General features: G+C 37.5%; 1 long non-coding RNA gene across 1 annotated transcript; it reads right to left on the bottom strand.

Moving 5' to 3' along the window:
• Positions 1 to 12,287: 12,287 nt before the first annotated feature.
• LOC108501994 lies at positions 12,288 to 20,019 on the bottom strand. Its single transcript, XR_001876325.1, has 5 exons — positions 19,920 to 20,019; positions 17,755 to 17,835; positions 13,709 to 13,766; positions 12,726 to 12,758; positions 12,288 to 12,336 (listed from the first exon to the last, which is right to left on the bottom strand). It is a non-coding gene; the product is annotated as an uncharacterized LOC108501994 (long non-coding RNA).
• Positions 20,020 to 24,576: the final 4,557 nt, after the last annotated feature.

Below are 24,576 nucleotides of genomic sequence, written 5' to 3'. Positions count from 1 at the left end.
TCTATTAAAATTATCTTCCAGTTAACAGGGGTTTAAAATTGTTAATGATTACATCACTGCATTCTTACTTGTAATAAATAGTTTTATATTCAAAGCAACCATTTAATTTGTTCTGTTTAACCTATGATAGCAATTTTGAAAACCATAATTAATTATTTTTCCCCACAGCTTCTTAAGGAAACACAATCTTTAGGAAGAATAATCATAGAATCATAGAACATTTAGATTAGAAAAGACTTTTAAGAGGATCAAGTCCAGCAAGCAATAAAAAAGCCCCAAACCATTTTATTTAATCTGTGCATCTCTACTGTATTTTCTGTCCTGTTATTCTATAAAGTTAATTAATGTTAGAAATACTCAAAATTTCTCCAGCAACTTATAGGAAATAAAACTTAACAAATTATTTTGTTTGCTAATATTACGAAATGTATACCTTAGTATATATGTATGTGTGCAGTTTAAATCAGTCTATACAAATACCCAACTAGGGGTGAGGAGCATATAATATGAAGCCAGACCTCTTCTTAGGGTTCTTCAGTAAAAGGGCAAGAAGCAATGGGCACAGTCTGAAATACAGAATCATAGATTCATTAAGGTTGGAAAAGACCTCCAACATCATCAAGTCCAATCTTTGACCAAACATACCTTGTTAACTAAACCATAGGACTAAGTGCCATGTCCAGTTGTTTCTGGAATACTTGCAGGGCTGATGACTGTACCACTTTCCTGAGCAGCCCACTCCAATACTTAACCACCCTTTCAGTGAAGAAATTCCTTCTGATGTCAAACCTGAATCTTCCCTGGCACAGCTTGCGGCCACTTCCTCTTGTCTTTTTGCTAGTTGCCTGGGAGAAGAGGCTGATCCCCACCCTGATACAAGTTCCTTTCAGACCGTTGTAGAATCAATAAGGTGCCGCCTGAGTCTCCTGTTCTCCAGGATTAATTAGGATTTGCCGTGGGAAATCCATGTCATAGAATCATAGAATCATCAAGGATGGAAAGAGACCTTCAAGATCATCCAGTCCAACTGTCAATCCAGCGCTACCATTGTAACCCCTAAACCGCTAAACCATATCACCCAGTGCCGGATCAACATCTCTTGAACACATTTCCCGTATGAGAAATACTAATTTTTTTAAAAATTTTTTATTTTTTTTTTACTGTGAAGGAGCTGCAACAGTGGAACAGGTTGTGCTGTCCAGAGAGGTCATGGCATTTGCATCCCTGAGGAAATTTAGAATCTGACTGGACTCAGCTCTCATCAACTTGCTCTAGCTGACTTTACTTAAGCGGGTGGTTGGACATCTCCCTAGGTCCCTTGAATGTCATTTTTTCCGTGATTTTGTGAAATCCAGACAAATAATTCTGAAGTTTTGAAGTTTTATTAACTTCCAAAAATATTTGGATTGAGAGAATTTGTACTCAGCCTAAAACTTAATATTTTATTTTCTCTTGTGCCTTGGGTATGCTAGGTTTATTATATTAGTCTTTGAAATTGCTTTTATTAACATAAGGACCCAAACTTTGTTTTCTAAATTTAAAGGGTAAGAAAGCTTATGATAGTAAAATATTAACTTGATGAATAATTCAGAATGGAAAGAAGTGGTAGAATCCCAAAGTCACATTTTTAACTGTAGCTTTGAACAACATGACCTTTCACATTCGAAACCATGATTTGTATTTAATCTGTAGTCCTCTAGGAAATTAATTTGGCCCATAGTCTATACCAGAGACCTGCTTCATAATCTTAAAGGATATTAACTGTAAAACATCCTATGCTGTTGAGACAGACTTTTATACAAAATTCAGTATGCTGAAAATTCCTTTATAGACTAGAAAGAGCAATTATAGTATTAGTCACAAAACATCTGAAGGGCAATAGAAATTAGAGACATTGGACTTAACTGATAGCTGTGTAAGTTTATGCAATTAAATTAGTCCTTGACAAGTCACTAAGTGGGTCACAAGGCAGTAGAGGGTGAAGGACAACCTTTGCAGCTAATTCAGGGCCTCTGACCTACTAACACAGGATCTTCTGCTTCACGTTGCTCTCACTGGACCCCAATGGATAAGAAAAGAGAAATTTGTGCCTTTCTCTATTCACATGAGAACTGTATGCAGCAATAGTTCTTGAGACCTATGAAAAAGTTCTAGCCTCCCCTGGAACTAGGATGAGCTGTATAGGAGCACACCGAATGTTAGTTCAGGCCTTCTAGCTCAGTTCCTATAGCTACTGTTGGCTACACTGTTTATTAGCTATTCAGTACTCAGTAATAAATTTTCTAGGATGGTTGCTACTCCTTTCACTGGAATTTGGGGAAGGAAGCACTGACACACAAAATCACTGAGGTTAACCATGAGTAAAGCACAGTGAACAATCACTTAAAAAAAATAAATATTGGAGTAAATGGAAATTTCAATAATCACCTTAAAAAACCACCAAAACCAGTTGCAAGATAGGACATGAGGCCAATTTCTAGAATAGTCAAGCTTTGGAAATAACTGTCTGTGTTAATTGTACAGTTAATTTAAACTAACTAATTCAGCTCAAATGATAAACTTTCAACCACGTAAATTCAAGGGAAGTAAATCTTACCGCTAATGTTAAAGATGTTCATAGAGAAGCTGGATGGCCATAACATTTTCATATCTATTATTGAGGCAATTTATAAGTTTTGGGATTTTTTTGTTTGGTTGGTTTTTTGCTTGTTTTAGGATAATAACTTGGCAAGGGGAAACAAATAGCTATGTAAGAGTCCCAGATGTCCTCTTTGTAGTGAGTTTTGCAGAAGGTATAAAACCAAAGATGTTTCACAGAATCACAGGATCATTAATGTTGGAAAAGAACTCCCAGATTATCGAGTCCAACCTTTGACTGACCATCATCTTGTCAATTAGACCATGGCATTAAGTGTTATGTCCACTCATTTCCTGAACACCTTCAAGACAGTGACTCCACCACCACCCTGGGTAGCCCATTCCAATGTTTAACAACCCTTTCTATGAAGAAATTCCTCCTGATGTCCAGCCTGAACCTCCCTTGGTGCAGTTTAATGTTGCCTACTCTCGTCCTGTCACTAGTTGCCTGGGAGAAGTGGCCAACCCCACCTTGCTACAACCTCCTTTCAGGTAATTATAGAGAGTAGTAAGGTCTCCCTTGAGCCTCCTTTTCTCCAGACTAAGCAACCCCAGCTCCCTCAGTCTCTCCTCATAGGACTTATTCTTCAGACCCTTCACTATCTTCATTGTTCCAGCACCTCAATGTCTTTCTTGCAGTGAGGGGCCCAGAAGTGGACGCAGGACTCAAGGTGTGGCCTCACCAGTGCTGAGTACAGAGGAACAATTATGCCTCTGGTTATGCTGCCCGCACTATTCTCAATACATGCCAGTATGCAGTTTGCCAACTGGGCACACTGCTGGCTTATGTTTGGCCAGATGTTGAATAGCACCCCGAGGTCCTCTTCTGCTGGGCCACGTTCCAGGCACTCTTCTCCAAGCTTGTGGCAATGCATGTGGTTGTTGTGGTTGAAGTGCAGGACCCAGTGCTTGACCTTGTTGAATCTCCTACCGTTGCCTTCAGCCTACCAATCCAATCTGTGCAGATCCCTCTGCAGAGCCTTCCTACCCTCCAGCAGATCAACATTCCCACCCAACTTGGTGTCATCCAAGCATTTTACTGGGGTGCACTCAAACCCCTCATCGAGATCATCAATAAAGATAGTAAACAGGACTGGACCCAATACTGAGCCCTGGGGAAGACCACTAGTGACTGGCCTCCAAGTAGATTTAACTCCATTCCCCACCACTCCCTGGGCTTGGCCATCCAGTCAGTTTTTAACTTCATCAAGGCTAAAGAACTCAAGATACAACTTTCGAGAATAAACTTGCAACACATACACCAACCCTAATTTATCTAAGCTAAAAACTATTTTGCTTCTAATAAAACAAAAAAGGTTTTGCCAAATACAGGAATAAATAACGTGGTTTATTATTTTAACAAGTACAATTTTATTTTGTAACACTATTTAAAAATGTTAACCTCAGTGCAAGGAGTGAGTGATAAGATAGTACACTGACTAATAAGTCTACTCAGGAGTGAGTGATCTTCTGCTTTGATATGCCAGCTATTAGCTAAAGATTCTGATTCAGAATAAAAACCCAAACATACTGCTTTCAGCTTAGAATTTAAAAAATTTCTCTTAGAATTAATGTCTGGGGTTATTTTTGTATGTCATCTCTTTCCTATTCTTCTAAACAACATTATACCTGCTCTTTGCTTTACTAATCTGTATTTAGAATCCAAAAGGAAAATATCAAAAAATAAATACTTCTATGGATCATCAGAACTAGAAAGACCATATTGAGAGTTTTGATGGAGTCCTGGAGCAGATGCCTACATTGAATGAATCACTGCTTCTTCCTTAACCCCAAATATAATATTGCAGGAGAAAACAGGACTGTAAGGAGATGAAGAAAGAAATAAAAAGAAAAAAGGAAAAAGCAAAGAAAGAAAATAAATCAAGCAAAGATTATGCCTTACTTTTAGAATTCTAAGCATTAATAAGCACTGCTGTTTTCTATTCATTCTCTGATCCTGAATTTTCCATTCATTGAAGCAATTCGGTTCTCAGTAAATTAGCTAGCCTAGTTAATTCTTCATTTTGCATTTGATCAATTAGCAGGTACCAAGTCTTTCTACATATTTTGATAGCATTCAGAGCAATATGGGCGAGTAATATTTTACCCCTATATGTAATGCTACAATAAATTTTAAAAAAAAAAGGACATGCATATTGTCAGATATTTTCTAGATGTGCATAATGTCAGTCCAATTTCTGCCACTGATGCAATATGATATATGTCTTCTCTGATTTTGCCACAAATTACTTCAGCTTCTTGTGCTCTGTGCGTCGTTCTGGGTCCTTTCTCTAAGCTGTATAATTATATACCATGAGTATGGAAAACTCAAAGTAACTTTCTGCTTTAGAAGTTAGGGATTGCTTTACTTTGTTTCTCTGTTAACAGTGATCAGTCTTTAGTATAATTCAAAACCAGTATTTTAGTCACTTCTGAGCACAGCTACCCTGAGACTGCATAGAAAAAAGGAATCTATAATACAAACCAGACTTTACCATACACAAATAAAAAAAGGAACACAGGTTATCTCACTCCTACACTAGTATTCCCAGTCTGTATACATCTGCAGATTCATACAGGCATTCTAAAAGTTGTGAATACCGTGGATAGTCCTGAGAAGAGAAAAAAAATCCAAATATGGCACTCTTTCCAGAGAGACAATATTCATTTCAGCATTTATGGAGAACTTTTATGAAGAAGTCATAAATCTTCACAGTAGCTATTGATCCCCTGGAAGTATCTGTTGCAAATGAAATTCTGACTCCTAGGAAGCCATAAGAGATAATGCAGACTGCAGAACTCTGTGTCTCCCAGTCCAAATGATTATGCTTAAATAAATGCAGAGTGGACTCATACAAAATGTCCCATTTGAATCTTGTGAAAACAATGTCACCTATTTGCATATACAATTGTAAGTCATTGTACTTGATGTTTCTCTTTCCGAAGCCTTGGTGTTCTTGTACATAGCATTACAAGAAACGACTTGATTTCACTTAGATATTCCTATCTGCAGTGCTACTTTATATAGTAGTTGTAGACAAACATAAAATTGACTAAGGAATTTGATTAGGTAGAACTTTTAGATCAAGGAAAGTGTTTTTCCTACAGACAAATATCTATTCTCCTAAAAAAATCACCCTTGCAAGAAAAAAAAAACCCATACACTATTGCTTGGAAGCATATTCCAAGCTGAATGTCTTAACTGTTCAGACAGAGGAGTAAAAGACAATCTGAATGGAACACAAGTCGGCATTCTTTTTTTGTGTGTGATAATGGTAATACAACCACAATTCTGTTCATTAAAGAGATAGCATTGTACTACCACAGAATCAGGGCTCTATGTTTTTTGGTAGGCATTATAAAAACTTACATTATTCTGTTCCAAATTGAAACATTTAGGGAACCTGTTACTGCTAGACCACACCATTTTTTCAGTAAAAAACTAAGCCTTGTATATCCCTGGATACTATTATTGAAAGCAATAAAATGTACTATTGTAAGATCAACGAGTGTTGAGATGACTATATTCTCATAAGCTAAGGAAGATAATCAGTATGATAATCAGAGCATGTTAATTACTCTCCACTAGCAACAAAAAATGCAAATTATATACAGCAGGAAATTAACAGCAGTTACTGCTCAATATTGCATGACTTTTCCATTAAGTATAATATTAGAGATGTTGTTAAATTATAGAAAATGAGAATAATGAAACTGGAATATTAAAGAAGCTTAGGTTTCCAGTCTGGCTGTGGAGGAAATCATTAGAAAGTGTCCTGAGCATGTGACACTGTCCATACAGTATAGGCACACTTATTCAGTATATTGGGGAAATTTCTATGCACTATTTTATTTTCACTAGGTAAAACAAGATTGGGTATTCCACCTCAGCTGGAAGCAGTACAATAACATGTTCCAAATAATGGCTCTGCTGTAAAACAGCTAACAAAATTTCATCCTTTTTGAAAAGATTGAAGTTGCTTATGGTGGGACTTTTTTGAGAACAAATAAGCAAACAAACCAAAAAGAGCTAATCAAGTTCTAAACCTTGGAAATGTTTAAAACCAAAGTCTGAAGTCTCTTATAGACTGAGAACTGAAACCAGAACAAGAGAAAAAGCCATGGGAGAGGTGTATGATTGATTTTTAAAGCATATTCTGAGGACTGGAGACAATCTTCTCAAAACAGTTCACAGCTTTTACTGTCAGCTTCCAATGAATAATGGGTAAGAAAATACTGATTTTTAATGAGTTAAGTCTTATTTAAAAAAAAACAAAACAAAAACAACAGCAAAACATGAGGGATAGTGGTACATATTACAGGCATATTTTATGAAGCATTGAATCAGCTCAGAATTTTCCAGTAAATTCAACAAGCCTTTGATTATGCTCACTGACATATTAACTTGGGCTTCATGAGTCTGATACAAAATGTTACTGACATTATGTAAGACAAAGTGGCATTTTGCAAAGAACTTACAATATGAATTCTAAAACAAAGAGCTTGAGAAATATTTAAAAATTTGTTCTTCCATTTGGAAAAAAAAAATCGCCCCACACAGTTTGAGTTTTCAGTGCACTACACTACATTTTTTAAAATAATTTGATCTCCTAGTGCCTCAATATTCTCAGATAGCTATTGACATTCCATTAAGTTATAAGATGTAAGAAATCTACCATACTATCAGCCTGAGTTGGTTTTAGTGCTTTATGTATGCTACAGGTGTACTTAATCACAAAAGTTATGGAACTGAAATTTTTAAAAAGCATTTTCTTGTTTTTTGATTACAACAGTCTGTGCTTACTTTGTTGTTAGGGTTTTTTTCACATTATTATAAATTTGTGGGGGGTTGGATAAGACAGATAAAAAGGGGGTGTTGTTGTTTGTGTTTTGTTTTCATATGTATTTGTTTGGTTGGGTTGTTTTTTTCCCCCCTGAAGAAATCAGTTCCAGCTTCTCCAGAAAAATGGCCCACTTCAGATGGGCTTCTACATGGAAGCAGAACAAATCTTCATGGTAGATGAGCTGACTTGTCCAAGGAGAAGTGAAAAATAGGAGTAAAAGAATTTGACACAAAATCAAGATATCAAAATTAATTAGGAAACATATTATAGAAGAACTTATTTAATTATTTATAGATCTAAGGTGTTAAGCAAGAATAAATAAACAAAGATTTTTTATAAACATCAGTTCAGCCTAGTCAGTAATAAGGATAGGTTTTTAAGTGAAGAAAAGAGGAAGAAAAACAAAATAAAAAAACCCAAGTGATTCAAAGGCAATCACTCACAACCCTCCCAAAGAAGACCAACACCCAGCCAATCTCCAAGAAATGGCTATGGTCCCCAGAAAACCTCCCCTCAGTTTATATTGCTGAACGTGATGTTATATGTCATGAAATATCCCTTTGATCAACTCAGATCAGCTGTTCTGTTCTGTCTATGTACCCTCCCATCTTCTTACTGACTCCCAGCCTACTCACTGGAGAGGTCGTGTGGGAAACAGAGAAAACCTTGGCACTATGCAAATACTGCTCAGAAATAGCCAAAACACTGGTGTGTTATCAACACTGTTTTAGTCACAAATCCAAACCCAGTAGCATATGGCCTGCTAGGAAAAAATTGACTCCATCCCATCCAGAGCCAGTGCAACAACAAAAGCAGAAGTTAATATATATCAAAAAGAAGAATGGTCTCAAAATATTCATTGGTCTTTTACCAGAAAGAAATGGTAGAGCTTAAAATATCAAAGACTATAGAACTGCAGAAGTTCTGTTAAAGGAAAATGTTGGGTCACTTTGGTAAACTTTTAGTATATCTGGAAACACCATCAAATTTCTACAGGAAAAAAGACTACTGATTAGGAAATAGGAAAAATAAACAACAACTTGGATGTCTGGACAGGTGGTTCATTCAACAAGATTTTAGACAACACCAAATGTGTTCATAGAGGTGGTCGGCAGTGCATTGGAGGGTGGGGCTGCTACTGAGAGAGACCAGAACTTTCAGAAGAAACGGACTGACAGAAACCTCACGAAAGTCTAACTAAAGCAAATGCGAAAAACGTTGTACCTGAGAAGGAATAAACCCATGTACAGGCTGAGCAGCTGGAAAACAGCTTTGTACAACAGAACCTGGAGGTCCTGGTGGACACCAGGTTGACCATAAGCCACCAATGTGCACTGGTGTATTGTGTACTTCACTAGGAGGAGATCTGCAAACAGATAAAGAAAGTGAACGTTGTCCTCAATTCAACACTGGTGAGACCATGACTGTGGTGTTGCGTTTTCACAGAACATGGGCTACCCTTTACAGAAAGACATGGGCATCCTGGGGGTAGTCCAGCACAGGACACCATGACTGTCACGGGGCTGGTGTACCTGACAGACAAGGGGAAACTGGAAGAACTGTGTGGAGAGAGTGGAGTAGGTGCCAAACCACACAGCCCTGCAGAACCTGACCAAATTAGTCCTGCTTTGAGTAACCTGAATAATTTTTTCTTCCAGTCTGAAAAATTCTCTGATCATTTGATTCTATATCTTCTTCCTATGCAAATTTAAATTTTGCAAATATTTTGCAAATAATTTGAAAACTATAGTAAAATCAGATCTGTCCATTTTTTGTGTACAAGTACCAAAGATTATTCTTATGTAACTAGGTATAACACAATGAAAATAAATATTAGTTATATTACAGTTATCAGAAACTATATTAGCTATATTACAGTTATCAGGAAAGCATTTTGGCGGAGTAATCTGAAAGCAAACATGCAAATTGGTATAAGAACATTTCTATAATCTTGGAAGAGTGATAATTTGGAAACTGGATGTTTCTGATTCAAAATTACATGAATTACCTGAGCACAGTGTGTGCTTTTAGATGGCATACCTGCCATCTAAACACATGGAAGAAAACAGAAAGCCAACAAAAAATAGGCTACATTTACAGGATGGAATACCTTTCCTCATATGAAGGACTCTGTGAACTGGTTGTATGGTGGATTTATTATTTTGAAATACAAGGAAAAATTTTATAGCGGTCTCAAAGATTACTACAACATGTAGACAAAAAAAAATAATGACATCCCTGGTATAGACTGTGGGGAATAAAGTTGTATCTGTGCTTGATGCCAGCAGTCACATGGAACAGAGGCTTAACTGCCAGTCTATACTTTAAACATGTTAATGTCTAGAATCCACAGAATGCTCTACTTTGATAACAATCAAAAGTATTGCTCTGAAACAGCTCATCTCCTTGAAATCATTAACCAACACGTCATTCTTTTCCTCTTTCTTTTCTCATTTGGGTGTTATTTAACATCTAAAAACATCATTGCAGCAGTATTTGAATTTTGTTCAGCATTCCATAACTAAAATTATTCAACCATAGAATTATTGGCACAATTCAGAACATTTGCAGCTGAATACAAGCTGCTGCTGACTACAAGCTGCTGCTGGCTACACAATAGAAAACACGGTTGTCTGTTTTGTAACATCTCTGCATTCCAGGTAGGCAATTCTTCCTTAGAAAACGTTGTTGCCATAAACTAGAAAAATATTATTTTCCAGTATACATAAATTTTAAGTACTAGTGCCATCAGTTCCTTGGTATTGTATCCACTAGTAATTTACCTGTTCGTATTGAAACCATATAGACTGAGCTTTAGAGGTAGGTTATACATCCACATTAATCACAGTTTGCTGGTAGTTGTTTTACAAGGTACAGATGCAGCACATGGATTTTGGCAAATCTAACATGCCCCATAAAAAGCACTTTTCTTTAAATAAGTGCACCTATTTAATTTGAGTACACTTGAAATATACGAATATGAATGATATTCAGACTCCTTAACCATACATTTATTTTCTAATTTAAAATTCTGTTTAGTAAGATAAAAAGAAATACCAATAACATCATATACATCAATACATCCACCTTACTGAAAAGCATTCCTGCTGTTGATTTTCCAATTAAAAACTAGGAATACAGTAGGATGAAAAGAAAATTGTTGAAAAGAGAAATGGCAGAGTAATACAAGCATTTTGAAATTACATATCACCAAATAGGACTGAAATATCGCTCTTTTGTTGCAAATATACAATTTCTTTATGCCTTTCAAACTCATGCAGCTGAGAAAGAAAAGCATAAAAGAGAGCGGATAAGAACTTGTTGTAGTCTAACAATGAATGCAAACAAAACATTTAAAGAATACTATGCTTTTTTTTTAGTCAGTGAGAAATGATCTTTGTGTTGATTGTTTTGCTTCAATTCTACTGAATACTAATGTTTGATCTTCAGCAGAATTCTCTAAAAGTTCAGATCAAACTTAAAATTCTATTTGATATTTATTTGAAAAGTCTATTTAACTCATGTTCTCTACTGTCATCAGTTTTCTGAATTTCATAACTATCACAAAATATTACAATGACAGAAATTCTAGTGGCAATGAAGAAATGAGGAATTGCTTTGTGTGTGTATACAACAATTACCATATAAGATTACAAAGTGTAGGAGTTGGGTTACAGGAAGGATGCTGGATGAGGCATCCTGGGAAATGAAGTCCTGAAGTACTCCCACACATGGGCAGTGAGATGCCCTTGGTGGTTGGTTAAGAGAATCATGTGTTACTTTGAACCCATGCATATATAAGGTGCTGTTTGATTTAAATAAGAGGAGCTGGCCAGGTCCCTGTGATTTATTTATGTATTGCAATAATACACAATATTAAAAGACATGCAATAATTCAATATCATACTAACTACTTAAAAAGCAAATATAATGATATTACAGTTGTCGATAACATAGTACTCTTCATTCTTAAAAAACAGTACGCTATCATTAATGACAGTTTGGGGACCTTGCAATATACATAAAGATACTGATTTTCAGGTTGAACTAATAGCTTTTCCTGATCAGTCCATAATTCCAGAAATTCATTTTCAACTCACTGTCTGTCATCTGGTAGCTGTTGTCTCTCTGTCTAAAAGAAGGACTAATATATGAATCAACTTGTATTTATTGTTGTACATATGCTGTTATTAATCCTGAGAAAAAAGTTATTCAGTATTCCTCCCATTTCAAACAAGAAAATACTGTTAACGTGCTTTTTACTATTTTAGTCACCATTGAAATGGGTTTGTGTCACTTTTCTTTATACTTAATTAGTTTTGTTTAATTTCCTAGAGTCAACGACAAAGGTATGTGTGCATCTGTCACATAAGAAGCTGAGACAGCAGGGATTTCTCAGCCTAGAAAAGAGAAGGCTCAAGTGGGATCTTGTCAATGTGTATGAACACCTGCTTGGGAGAAAATGAAGATGAGGGAACCAGCTTCTTCTCTTTTATAACCACTGACAGAACAAGAGGCAGTGGGCAAAAATTAAAACACAAACTTCCTCTTTCATCTGAACAGAGGAAAACAGTTTTTTGTTCATTTTTTCTTTTTTTTTTTTTTTTTAGTCATGGTGTTATAGTGTTTAAACACTGGACCAGGTTGTCCAGACAAGTTGTGGAGGTCTCCATCTGTGGAGTTATTAAAAAATCCAACTGGATATTCTGCTGCAGATGATCCTGCCTGAGCTGGAGGTTATACAAAATGACATCAAGAGGTCTTTGCCGTCCTAAATGATTCTGTGAAGTCAAAATAAGAAATGTAGGCACATTCTTTCTTTTGTGAGGAGTGCTGGTTTTCTTTGGAACAAAATCTGTATGTGAATACAAAAAGAAGCCACAGAAATCTAGTAAAACCAACATCTCAGTGCTTGGTGTGAACTGTGTAACATTTTTCTTACAGCTAAATATTCCCCAATGACTCTAAGTAGAATCTCTAAAAAGAAAGCCAAAAGACTACTTCTAAGAGAAATATGAAATCATCAAGAATTATTGAGATACTTTAAATTCCCTTTTAACTATGTCAGTAAATTATTACTCAAGTCTTAATGTCAATGGACCAGAGGCAGGGACAAAGAGACATGGTCTGACCATACCTAAAAATTGTCTTCATTTCACTTCATGTACCAATGCAGAAAAAAAACAGAATCAACTCAGGATGTATTCATGTAGATATTCATATAAACCTATCCCAGCATCTTACCTCTATTTTGCAGGTAGACCTCGGCCTCTTAGTCTCAAAAGAGAACAGAGAATGACTTGTGAGATAGGAATTCGAAGATTGCTCATGGGATGATGAAATGTATGAAATATAGCTGTAAATGATATTGCTTAAAAGCACTTCCTTCTGTGTGACTAGATATGACATATTATGCTCCAGACATTATTATATGCAATAATGAAGTACATGGGAGTGGAACCTTCCCCCCTGGCCTTGGTCATGCTTAGGTTTATCTTTGTAAATTTTCTCATTATTTTGCATCCTTCACCTTGTCTGCCAGCTCAAGTCCCTCCAGCCCTAGGCACACAAAGGGCTATGGTTTTTCAGGCAGTGATGGAGAGGGGGGAGGGTATCACCCCTTCCTCAGCAGGGTCACTCCGGGGCTGAAGCTGGAGCAGCATGGGCAGTAGTCACTGGCCCCAGCACAGGGATTTAAACCAGCAACACCCAGATCAGACCTATGATGAGGGTGAGCTCCTGCACTGCCACGATAACACATAATTGGGCCATCCCCTGCTAAGAGCAATCAGCATATTTACTAGGCTACAGAAAAAAGAGATGAGAATTTAATCATGTTAAATGCCTACATGTGTCTACATACAGGCATTGTTTTTCTCTCAACTAGGTAATAATTCACAGCTATGTTCTCATAGAAAATAAACAATGCAATTGTCTGTAAATAAACTGTTTTTTCTCTCTTCCTTCACACTTAATTACAAACTTCTACTTGATAATTCAAAGCCAAAACTTATGTCCTTTCCCAACAATCTGATTAGAGAGCAAAATATGTTTAACCTTTCCTTTCCTTGCATGCAGTCTAATAGCTCCTTACTTTCCAAATATTACGCCACTTTAATTAAAGTGGTTTGTGCAAAATAAATCAGCATTACAAACAGTTTAGTTTTCCCTGACTGAATAAACCAAATCTGGCCACGAAACTGGAATAATAGAATTAGGTCACTTACTTGGAATGTTTTTGATAACAATGACATGAATTAAAAAGATGTCTTTCATTGTAGATGTCTGTTGATGCAATATAAAAATTATTTTAATACAACCTGTTATTGCTTCAAATAGCAATATATTGCAGAGTTTATTGTTGATTTGGTTTGCATATAAAAATTTATAGTGTGTTTGATTAATCTAAGACCTAGTGAAAGCATGTAGAAATTTATACAAATGACTAAAAGACATGTAAAAGAAAAAGATTTAAAACCAGAGTTTTCAAATCAGTACACCGCAAAGCCGAAAAAAATGTGCTGAATAGTTTATATACTTGGGAATGTCATAAGAGAAAAAGTTACAGAGGAAGGAATGGAATAGTAGCATGACATGGTATAAAAGCTAGAGCTGTTTAAAGGCTTGAGAATGGTTTAAAGCTTAACTGAAAAATGTATTTTCTGTCTTCATCAAAATTTTGACAGGTAGGAAATTCCCATTTAGACAGAACTTCCCTTTCTACTTGGGAGAACTAAAAGATGTCTGCAGAAAGATCAGCTATAGGCCATTCAAACAAAATAATGTTTAGAACAACTTTATAGCTCATAAGCAAAATTGGACATGCTTAGATTTAAAACAAATGCTTTCATTTATATTTATTTTTGCCTTCATACATCTCCAGAGATAGTCCTAGCATAGATTTCTCATTTCTAGTTTTTACATATTAGGCAATTAGACATAAGCAAGCCTGTAAGTCCATATGGGATGTATCGAAGGGTACCAGATGAGCTAGCAGATGTTGCTGAGGGGTAAACCTTATAATTTTCAAAGCGTAATGGAAATTTGGAAAGTTTTCTGATGACTGGAAAAAGGCAAACATCACATCCTTCTTCTAGAAGAAGGATTCAGGTAAAGGTCTCACCTCACTTGTTATGGGGCAAATCCTATCAGAAGCTATTTCTAAGCTCATGATAGACCATAAGGTAACTGGAAGCAGCTAGCATGCATGTACCGAGCGTAACTCATGCCTGGTCAACCTAACTGCTTTCTGGGACAAAGTGATTGTTGCTGAATGCAGTGGATACGGCACACTCTAACATTAGGAAGGTCTTTAACACAGTCCATCATGGTTTCCTTAGCACTGAAATTTTGAGATATGGGGTAGACATGTAGGCAGAAGGGTGCATAGAAAAATATCTGGACTGCTGGAATTGAAGACTGGTGGCTAGTGCTGGAAAGTGCAGATACTGGATAGCAGCTAGTGGTGTCTTTCATAAATCAGTACTGGAACAAACGCATCTTAATGTCTTTATAACAACCTAGATCATGGGACAGCATGTGCTCTCAGCAAATTTACAGACAATCCCAAAGAGGGAAGAGCACTCAGAGAGCACAACTGTTATTGGGAGGGACCTGGATAGGTGGGAGAAATGGGCTAACAGGTGATGCCTTAGGATTCTCAAGATTTTGTAACATATAGATTTTTAATATAGCTGTATAGTTTCTAACACTTTAGAACAGCAGTTTACTAAAACTCTTTTCTAATGCTTCATATCAAATTCCCAAAATTCTTCCAGTTTTGTTTAATATTCTCTTCAAAGAAAAGACCTTGGCAAGTACATCTTGCCGGGGACATCTACCTAGAAAGATATCATTGTAGACAAAGCAACCTAGAAGGCCTGGAGACCTTGGAGAAGCTCCAAAGAAGGAATGCGACTTGACGGAGATGATGGTGATGCAGAAAGGGGTCTGAGACCTCTGACTCAGTTCTGGGAAGGCATGTCGAGGAGTGGACCTGAGGGAGGTTCTGGGGGGCAGGCAAATTTTGGATTGGAAATATCCATTAGATATGATAATTAATTAGAGCTATAAAATTGTAGAAGCCCAATGCTGTATTGTACACTATTGTACACTTCTGTATATAGTGTGCCTTAAAGCGCTTTAATTAAAGACTACTCTCCACTTTATCTATATTAATATTGTCCAGAAATTTTTTTCTTCCATTTTAGGCAAAACAGGAACCTCAGGAAGTTCAGTAAAAGTGAATGCAAAAGTCTGCACCTGGAGAGGAATAAACCCAAGTAATAGTGCGTGGTGGGTGTTGACCAGCTGGAAAGCAGCTTTGCAAAAACTGGTAGACTCTAAGAAGATGATGAGCCAGCAGTGCATCCTTGCAACAAAGGCCAATTGCCTTTTGGGCTGCACGAACAGGACTGTAGTCAGCAGACTGAGAGAAGTGATCCTTGTCCTCAATTCAGCACTGGTGAGACCATGACAGCAGTGTTGTGTTTTCACAGAACCTGGGCTACCCCTTACAAAAAGACATGGACATCCTGGTGGTAGTCCAGCACAGAGCACCATGACTGTCATGGGGTTGGTGCACATGACAGACAACGGGAAGCTGAGCAAACTGGGTTGACTGAGCATGGAGAAAAGAAGGCTCAGGGAGACCTCATTGCAGCTCCCTGATCTGAGGATACAAAGTATGTGGAGCAACCTTATGGGGATGCCCTGTGATATAGTGAGAGGCAAAGGATATTAGTTAGAAAATGGGAAATTCTGATTGGATATAGTGTTTTGTTTTCACTGTGTGCATGGCCAAATCTTGGTGCAAGTTGCCCAGAGAGGAGTGGAGGGAGTGTTGAGCCCTGGAGGTATTCAAGCCTTGTGGCCACAGCCTGACCTAATTAGTCCTGCTTTGAGCAGGATATTAGACTAAATAACAAGAAGTCCCTTCTGGCCTGAATATTTTTCAATTATGTGATTCCACTATATTCCTTTGTGGCTTGTTGAAAATGGTAGTTGTTTCATTATTTTGATTGAAATATTCTCAGTGGCAAAGAAATTCAAGTCTATTTCCCCAACTAGCCTATCTGGACTTCATTAATTTTAACAGCTCTGGACAGTGACAGCAGATTCTCTTTAGATAGTAAGTAAGTCTAACTTTAGACAGAAATTCAGTACTATAAAGTATGGACTAGAGAACACATAATAATGGTTGCTGAATTTTCATTTAAGGTTAACTAACTGTAGTGAGTAAGTAGCACTGAAGCAAAATCCAGAACTTTACCATCTTAGTGACAATGATATCTTACTAGGTTGCAGAATCAGACTTTTGTGAATTTTTTTCTTGCCTCATAATTATTTCTTTCATTTTCTAATGCAAATCTAGGAGGAAGGCTGGAGAGGGAAGAAAAAAATGAGGGAGTCTTTTAAGTCTGGTAACTAGGGAATTTTCCAGCTAACTGGGCAATATGAGCATCAACTCTTATAGAGAGAGGACCTTGATTTCCCAAGGTCTAGAGAAAAAATGTGCAAAATACTTATTCTCTCTGTATTTTTTTTATTTTTTTTTCTGTCCAGACAAGAGCCTACAATTAAAATGATAAAACCAAAACATACAGGAAGACAAAACAAAAAGTTTATTTGAAATCTCTCTGTCAATTGTTTTTGTAAGTTTGGAAAATGTTTGAATAAAAGAACTTGCAAATGTGAGACAGATGGACTGAATGCTCTGTCATTTTAGCAAAATCCTTGCTCTTAATAATTCATATATCTTGATTTCACTGCAAGTATTTAAAGCTAAAATAGAGGCTGGAAAACATTAAAGCTTGAGTTTTCAAAGCATGGGATGTATATATTTAATGAGGCTTATACCAAATGATATAGGATATTTTATAATCAGCATGAAATGAAGTTAAAAACAAAAATATCTTACTCCTCTGTGAATTAATATCCTGTTTTTACTCATCAATAATTCATCTAGTTCTTGTGGCTACTACACAGTGTGAGCTCTGTGTCCTAGATCTGAACAAAGTAGAATTTCTGCCCCAATTTTGACAAAGAATTATATAATTTCTAGATCAAAAGATCTTTAGGCACATATAGAAACTATAGCTGGAAGGACTTTCATTTAATTTTTTAATTTTATATTTCTTCGCTTTGTTTTACAATTCTCTGCTGTCTGGATGTGTGTTGCATTCTGAAACTTTAGCTTTAACTGTAGCACTGTGAGGAAGTGTTGTAATAATATCTGTGGAAACACATATCTTGTAAGTCGGAGGAAACATACCATTATTTCAGGCAGTTTGCATTCTGATTGCATTCCTTCTGTTCATGGAATTAGATGGCTAAGAGTGTCAGCTGCTCGGACCTTAGGGGAGGAGAATCAAAACTGAGGCCCCTGCATGACTTTGCAACTCATAGCAAAAGAAGTGAGCAAGATTATACACAATGTCTTCTGAACACAGCCCATCAGAGCATAACTTTCAAGCAGCAAAGTACTAATCTGTTGGTTGACAGGGTAACACAGGCACAGAAGTTAGTGTTGAATGTAATTGCAGCTAGGTGAGTTAACAGGCCATATGCTCCTAGAAATCAGGGAGTAAACTTGAAGGGAATTCTAATGTTTATTCTCCTTCTCAGTAAGTTAGCAGCTTTCAGGTATAATGTATATCGTTGGAAGGACCTTATCTTTTAAACCGTTTGTCAGAAAATTTAATCTAGATTCATTCCACTTAGCTTCTGGTACCTTCCCAAGGAGTCTAACCTAGGCACAAAAATGGCATAAACTATTTCTGTACTTAAAAGAATGACACCTCAAGAGAGAAATTCAAATGAGATAAGATCTGAATCATTCTGTGGAGAGCCTACTTCTCTCCAATAAGTATAGAGGGAGCTTTGAGTAGCTACACTCCTAACACAAATATCCCAGTTTGAAAACTAAAGTGAGATTGAATAAATCCAGATTGTGTGCAGTTTTAAGCAATTGCTGGCTTAAAACCCTACAGATCCATGGCAAGTTAATTGGGAAGGTACTAACAGGATTGCATGAAAGCATAAGCACTGTGTTGCCTGTTTAGTCCTGTCTTTCTGGTGCTACTCAGAAAAATAAGAATTTCATCTTTCCCTTGCAAAAACCCTAAAAGTATAAATCTATCCACAACTCATCTTTCTGAAAAGAAAATAATTGACAATGTGGTCTAACAAGTAATAAAACAATGCTTCCCTGAGAAGGCAACCAGAGTAAAAATCTCTCTCACAAGGATATAAACTGTGGTAAGGCAATTTTTTAAACACCTCTACAGACTAAAAGATGTGAATATCAAAGAACAAAAGATCTCACATTGACTGGCTGGTTGTATCAATTGATTTATCAGCACTGCTAAGGCTGCTCTAAACATCAGAGGTACCTGTCTGAAAGTAAGCCACTGGAGAGTGATTCAACTAATTCTGAAGTAATCTCCTGGTCCAACCTTTCCTCAATGAACCACAGTTTTTTCCAGACATATTTTGCTGTGCACAAAGAGACTCTGAGAACAAGATGTACATTCCCTTGAGCACCCACAAAGCATTTACTGTCTGATTGATACAGCTGAGAACTAGGACTTGCAAGATACTGGGCTAAGCATTAATATTCTCCCTATTCTAGCCTAGTGTTCACTTGGGTCTTATCAGTCATCCAAGAAAGAGTTGGCTTCCATCACTTTTTGGAATATCATAACCCTTGATATTGCCAAGTTGAGATCTCCCATCTCCCTGCTCTTTTTTACCTCAGATTTTTATGCACTGTGTTAATGTTTCTTTTCTAGATCCCTGGGTTGCTATTACCATCTCAACAATTCTGTTACAGTGTTTTCAGTCTACTTATCTTGCCTGGCTTTACCTTCTGTAGTCTGTCAGCTGCAATGTTTGTGATAAAACTGGGTGAATGTTGTACAGCCATTCTACAAAGAGCTGAGCTTTGAGTTACAGGTGGTTCAAGCCCTGGCCATTGGTCACATGAAGGCTTGATTCAGAAGCCTAAATTTAGCCTCTAACCACCATTAAAGGTGGTTTAACTAGGATATAGTTATCATTACAGAACAATATCATCTCTGTGAGATTTGTAGATTTATGCTGTTCTCCTGTCTGGCAAATGTCTTTTTATATGGGTTCACAACCTTTCTAAACTTTGATGGGAAGTAAGGACAAGCTCTCTCGCTTGGCTGCTCTGAAAGTGTTCTTGCCCCAATCTGTTTGAAAGCAGCTAATTCTACTCTTTGTTCATCAAGGAAGTCCTTTGGTACAAGACATTTTAGGTTGAGGAATACCTAAGCTGCAGATTCAGATATCCTGTGATGGTTTTGGCTGGGGCAGAGTTAATTTTCTTGCTAGTATGGGGCCGTGTTTTGGATTTGTGCTAAACAGAGTGATGATAATAAAGAGATGTTTTTGGCATTGCTGAGCAGTACTTACACAGAAACTTTTCTACTTAGAGGCCTTACACAGGCTTTTCATAGTGTCCTACTGACGAGGAATTTGGGGTTATATGAGAGGCTGGGAGGAAATACAGTCGGGGCAGCTGACCCCAACTGACCAAAGGGACATTCCATACTATATGACATCATGCTCAGCATATGAAGTGGGAGAAAGCAGGAGGAAGAGGGGGACATTTGGAGTGAAGACGTATGTTTTCCCATGTAACCTTTCATACATGATGGGGTCCTGCTTTCCTGGAGATGGCTGAACCTGCCTGCCCATGGGAAGCAGTAAATTTCTTCGTTTGTTTGCTTGTGTGCATGGCTTTTGTTTTCCCTATTACACTCTTTTCATCTCAACTCACGAGTTTTCTAGCTTTTACCCTTCCAATTCCAACTGTCTCTCTGATCCTGCTGGTGGAGGGGTGAGAAAACTGCTGCATGGTACTTGCTTGTTCACTGGGGTTAAACCATAACGTATCCTCAGGTGTGCTGTAACACAAAGGAGTCATACATCCACATCCTTCCTTAATTGCCAAACTCTGTTTGTATTACTAACTGTCAAACAGAAAGCATTTCTTTTTTTGTAGGGAAAATGACCATAATCAGTCCTTATGCTTCTCGACAAGAAAATCAAGTAAATGGAGATTTTTAACAGATCAAATTTGAACTCAGATGTCCTAATCACAGACATTATGTGAGACACCACCCAGAGTACTGTGCCCAGGTAGGGAGTCCTCAGCATAAGACATGAACCTGTTACAGTGGCTCCAGAGGAGAGCCAAAAAAATTGTATTGGGTCTGGAGCACCTCCCCTACAAAGACAGTCTGAGACACTTGGGATTGTTCAGTCTGGAGAAGAGAAGGCTCTAGGGAGACTTTATTGCAGCCTTCCAGTACTCAGAGAGGGCTTAAAAAAAGAGAGTGAGTGACTTGTTACATAGACAGACAGTGACAGAACAAAGGGGTATGGTTTTAGATTGAAAGAGTAGAGATTTAGATTAGATGTTAGGAAGAATTTCTTTACTCAGGGGGAAGTGAGGCACTAGAACAATTTGCTGGGAGTTGGGGATGCCCCATTCCTGGAAGTGTTCGAGGGCAAATTGCATGGGGCCCTGAGCAACCTGGTCTAGTGAAAGGTGTCCCTGCCTGTGGTAGGGGGTGGGGAGGGTTAGAATAGATGATCATTAAGGTCCCTTCTTACCCAAACTGTTCTGTAATTCTATGATTATGCAGTTTCTTGACTAAGCAAGTCAAGGACAGTCTTTTTTCTATTACTGAGTGTGGAACTACATTTATTGAAGAAGTATCTTTTCATATTCACTATAAATTAACATATACCAATTGCATTACATATCATGTTGCATGCCTACATTTTATTAATAAGAAAAGTTTTCCTTTTTAAAGTTAATTTATTTCTTAGACTGGTCAAAATTTTAAATCACAACATTTTGTTTCCATAGGGATTAATTACAAAAACAACCACACTGGCAGTCCTGTGCCTTCTGCAATGCAATCACTCTCCAAGACATTTGGTACTTAATGTAGAAATGAGTAGGCTGAATCATGTTTAAACTATTTGGGTGCTCTGAGGTGGACATAACAGGATCAATTGAGCTATGATCCTTGTGCTTCTCTAGAATAACAAATAGAACTTCTCTGGTGAAGAGATTAAGTATTTTCCCAAATAAGGAAATTGTAACTGAGCTGCTCTGGTGTGTGGGATTCATAGGTACGAAAGTGCATGGAATTCCACCCTGAAAGGAATCATCTTCAAGTGACACATAATTTTGCCCTTGAGAAAAGCATGAAGTCTCCTGATAACTGACTTACTCGTCAGTCACTTAGGTGGCTTGTCCAGCCTCCATAATGAATGTAAACAGCATCGTAGCATTGTCGGTATCTTAATCAGGTTGTTATAATTTTCTACACATGTTACAAAACAGCCTATTGTCTTAGTAATTATGGGGCTTATCAGCAAAATCATTATTGGCAGGCAATTTTAGTAAGATCTGTGGCAGGTTTTGTCTAACATCCGAGGAGAATTTATCTCCTGTTGGTTCTGCATTCTAAAATATAATTAAGAGAACAGAATTATAGAGATGCCATGAGGTGAACAGGCCCAGAGGAAACACACAGCTGCAGAGAGCTATAAACTGCAGACATATACCGAAAATATTTATAAAATTATTGTGAAAATGAAAGAAAGAAATACTTGGTAAAATTTTGGAAATTAGGAAAACAGACATAAAGTTAAAATGGTCTGAAGATAGCAAGATAAAGAGTTTCTTTGTGACGGAAACTATAGTCAAGAAAACAGGAAAGGAGAGGGATTGGACGTAGAAGAAAAAGATTGCACACAACTAAACATGAAGGTTGTGTAAAAGGACAGCCCAAAGGGAGTGAAAGTGCCATTGCCCTGGGAAACAAGTTGCTTAATGCTCTGAGAAGGTAGAAAATAATTGGAGTTCTTGGGGTTTTTTTGTGTGTGTTTTTTTGTTTGTTTTTTTTTTTTTTAATTTATATAGCTGGTGGTGGCTAAGGGAAAGAGGCACTGTATGCTTAAAATCCCTGGCCTTCTAGCTGGATTTTACACAGTTCTTGTCAAGATGGAAAGAGAATAAACCAATGACAGCAAAGCAGGTTTTTATTTTATCCACACAAATCTCTAAGCAGACAAGGATATATGGGAAGGAAATAAATAAAAGACAGAAAAAAACCCAAATTAAGTAAGGAATAAAAAAAAATCAACAAACTTGACTGAACTAATATAACAGGGCTCAGTTTTATTAGATCTCAAACAAGTAATTGTTAAGTGCTCACTGTATTGCATGCATAAGAATGTTATAAATAAATGCAATAATACACTGCTTCTCTAGCCATCTTCTTTTTTTCTGTTACAGAGGAAATTAATATGAAAATATGTCAGCAAAAATAAATCTTAGTAGAATAGCCAGTCAAAAAGCAAGATAAAAGTTTCTTATGCTAAGAAATGCTTAGTTGTCCATTCCATCCTCCCAAAGACTGTCTTTATCAACACATCATGTATGCTGTATTTTGTGCCTGGATGCCAAAATGCATGAACAACAACAAAAAAAAATCATCATGACAAGGGTGAAGACAAATGTTAGCCTACACAACAGATTTTCTGGGAGTGTGGTTTTATAATACAAGATAGAGAGAAATGGAAGTACTGTTCAAATCTGCATGCATGTTTTGATATTTTCTGCACTTACGAATATATACCGACCCTGCTTGCCAGTGATAAGAAAATCCTATCTTCTATAGAATAAAAAACCCCAACATAATCATGGTCTATTCTTACTTTAATCATATTTTCCTTGGATTTGTATATCTATTTTTTAACCTTACATATGCCAAAACATTTTCATTGCTCTGTTATGTGGTAAATACTATGAATCTTACTGAGTTACAAGCTGAAATTACAGCCTGCCCCTTAGTTATAACTGTGATGTGGTTGGGCATCAGGGTGGTGATGTTAATTCCTAGGTGGCTCAGGAACTCCCCAACCAGCCATTTGCATACATGAGATAACTGATTGGAGACAAAGAACTTCCTTTTAACCAGTTGACTGACTGCACCACTGGCCACTTTCACCATAGGGCAGCTACCTGATTTTACGGAAGGTCTCCAGGTGGGAATTTTGGACAGTTCTAGCAATTCCCCCAGGCAGGTTCCTGATATGCATTGTCCAAATCTTTGAATCATAGAATCATAGAATTTGCTAAGTTGGAAGGCACCCATTAGGATAATCAAGTCCAACATCTGGCCCTGCATAGGACACCCCAAAAATCACACCATACGCCTGAGAGCATTGTCCAAACCCTTCTTGAACTCAGACAGGCTTGATGCTGTGACCACTTTCCTGGGAGGCCTTTTCCAGTGCCCAACCACCCTATGGGTGAAAAATGTTTTCCTAGTATCCAGCCTAAACTTCCCCCAACTCAGCTTCATACGATTTCCTTGAGTCCTGTCACTGGTCATGAGAGTGAAGAGATCGGTACCTGCCCTTTACTTCCCCTCACTAGGAAGTTGTAGACTGCCATGAGATCTAGTCTTTCCTCAGTATCCTCTTCTCCAGGCTGAACAGACCAAGTGACCTCAGCCACTCCTCATAAGGCTTCCTCTCCAGACCCTTCACCATCCTCATGGCCTTCCTTTGGACACTCTCTAATAGCTTAATGTCTTTTTTATATTGTGGTCCCCAAAACTACACACAATATTCAAGGTGAGGCTGTAAAAGTGCAGAGCAAAGTGGGACAATCACCTCCCTCAATTGGCTGCAATGCAGTACAGTTGGCCCTCCTGGCTGCCAGGGCACTGCTGACTCATAGTCAGCTTGCCATTGACCAGGACCCCAGGTCCCTTCCTGCAGCAAATCTCTCCAGCCTCTCATTCCTCAGTCTGTACAAACAACAAGGGTTGCCCTGTCTCAGGTGCACAATCCGGCACTTGCCCTTGTTAAACTTCACACTGGTGGTGATTGGTGGTGATCTGTGATTGCCCAGCTCTCTAATTTCTCAAAGTCTCTCTGCCCCTGAGGGAGTCAACAGCTCCTCCTAATTTTGTGTAATTGGCAAACTTACTGTTCCTTCAAGTCCCATGTCCAAGTCATTTATGAAGATGTTGAAGAG

The sequence above is a fragment of the Lepidothrix coronata genome, unplaced genomic scaffold, assembly GCF_001604755.1.
Source record: "Lepidothrix coronata isolate B3197 unplaced genomic scaffold, Lepidothrix_coronata-1.0 Scaffold4, whole genome shotgun sequence".
Lineage (NCBI taxonomy): Eukaryota > Metazoa > Chordata > Aves > Passeriformes > Pipridae > Lepidothrix > Lepidothrix coronata.
This window is presented reverse-complemented; position numbering and strand designations above follow the sequence as displayed.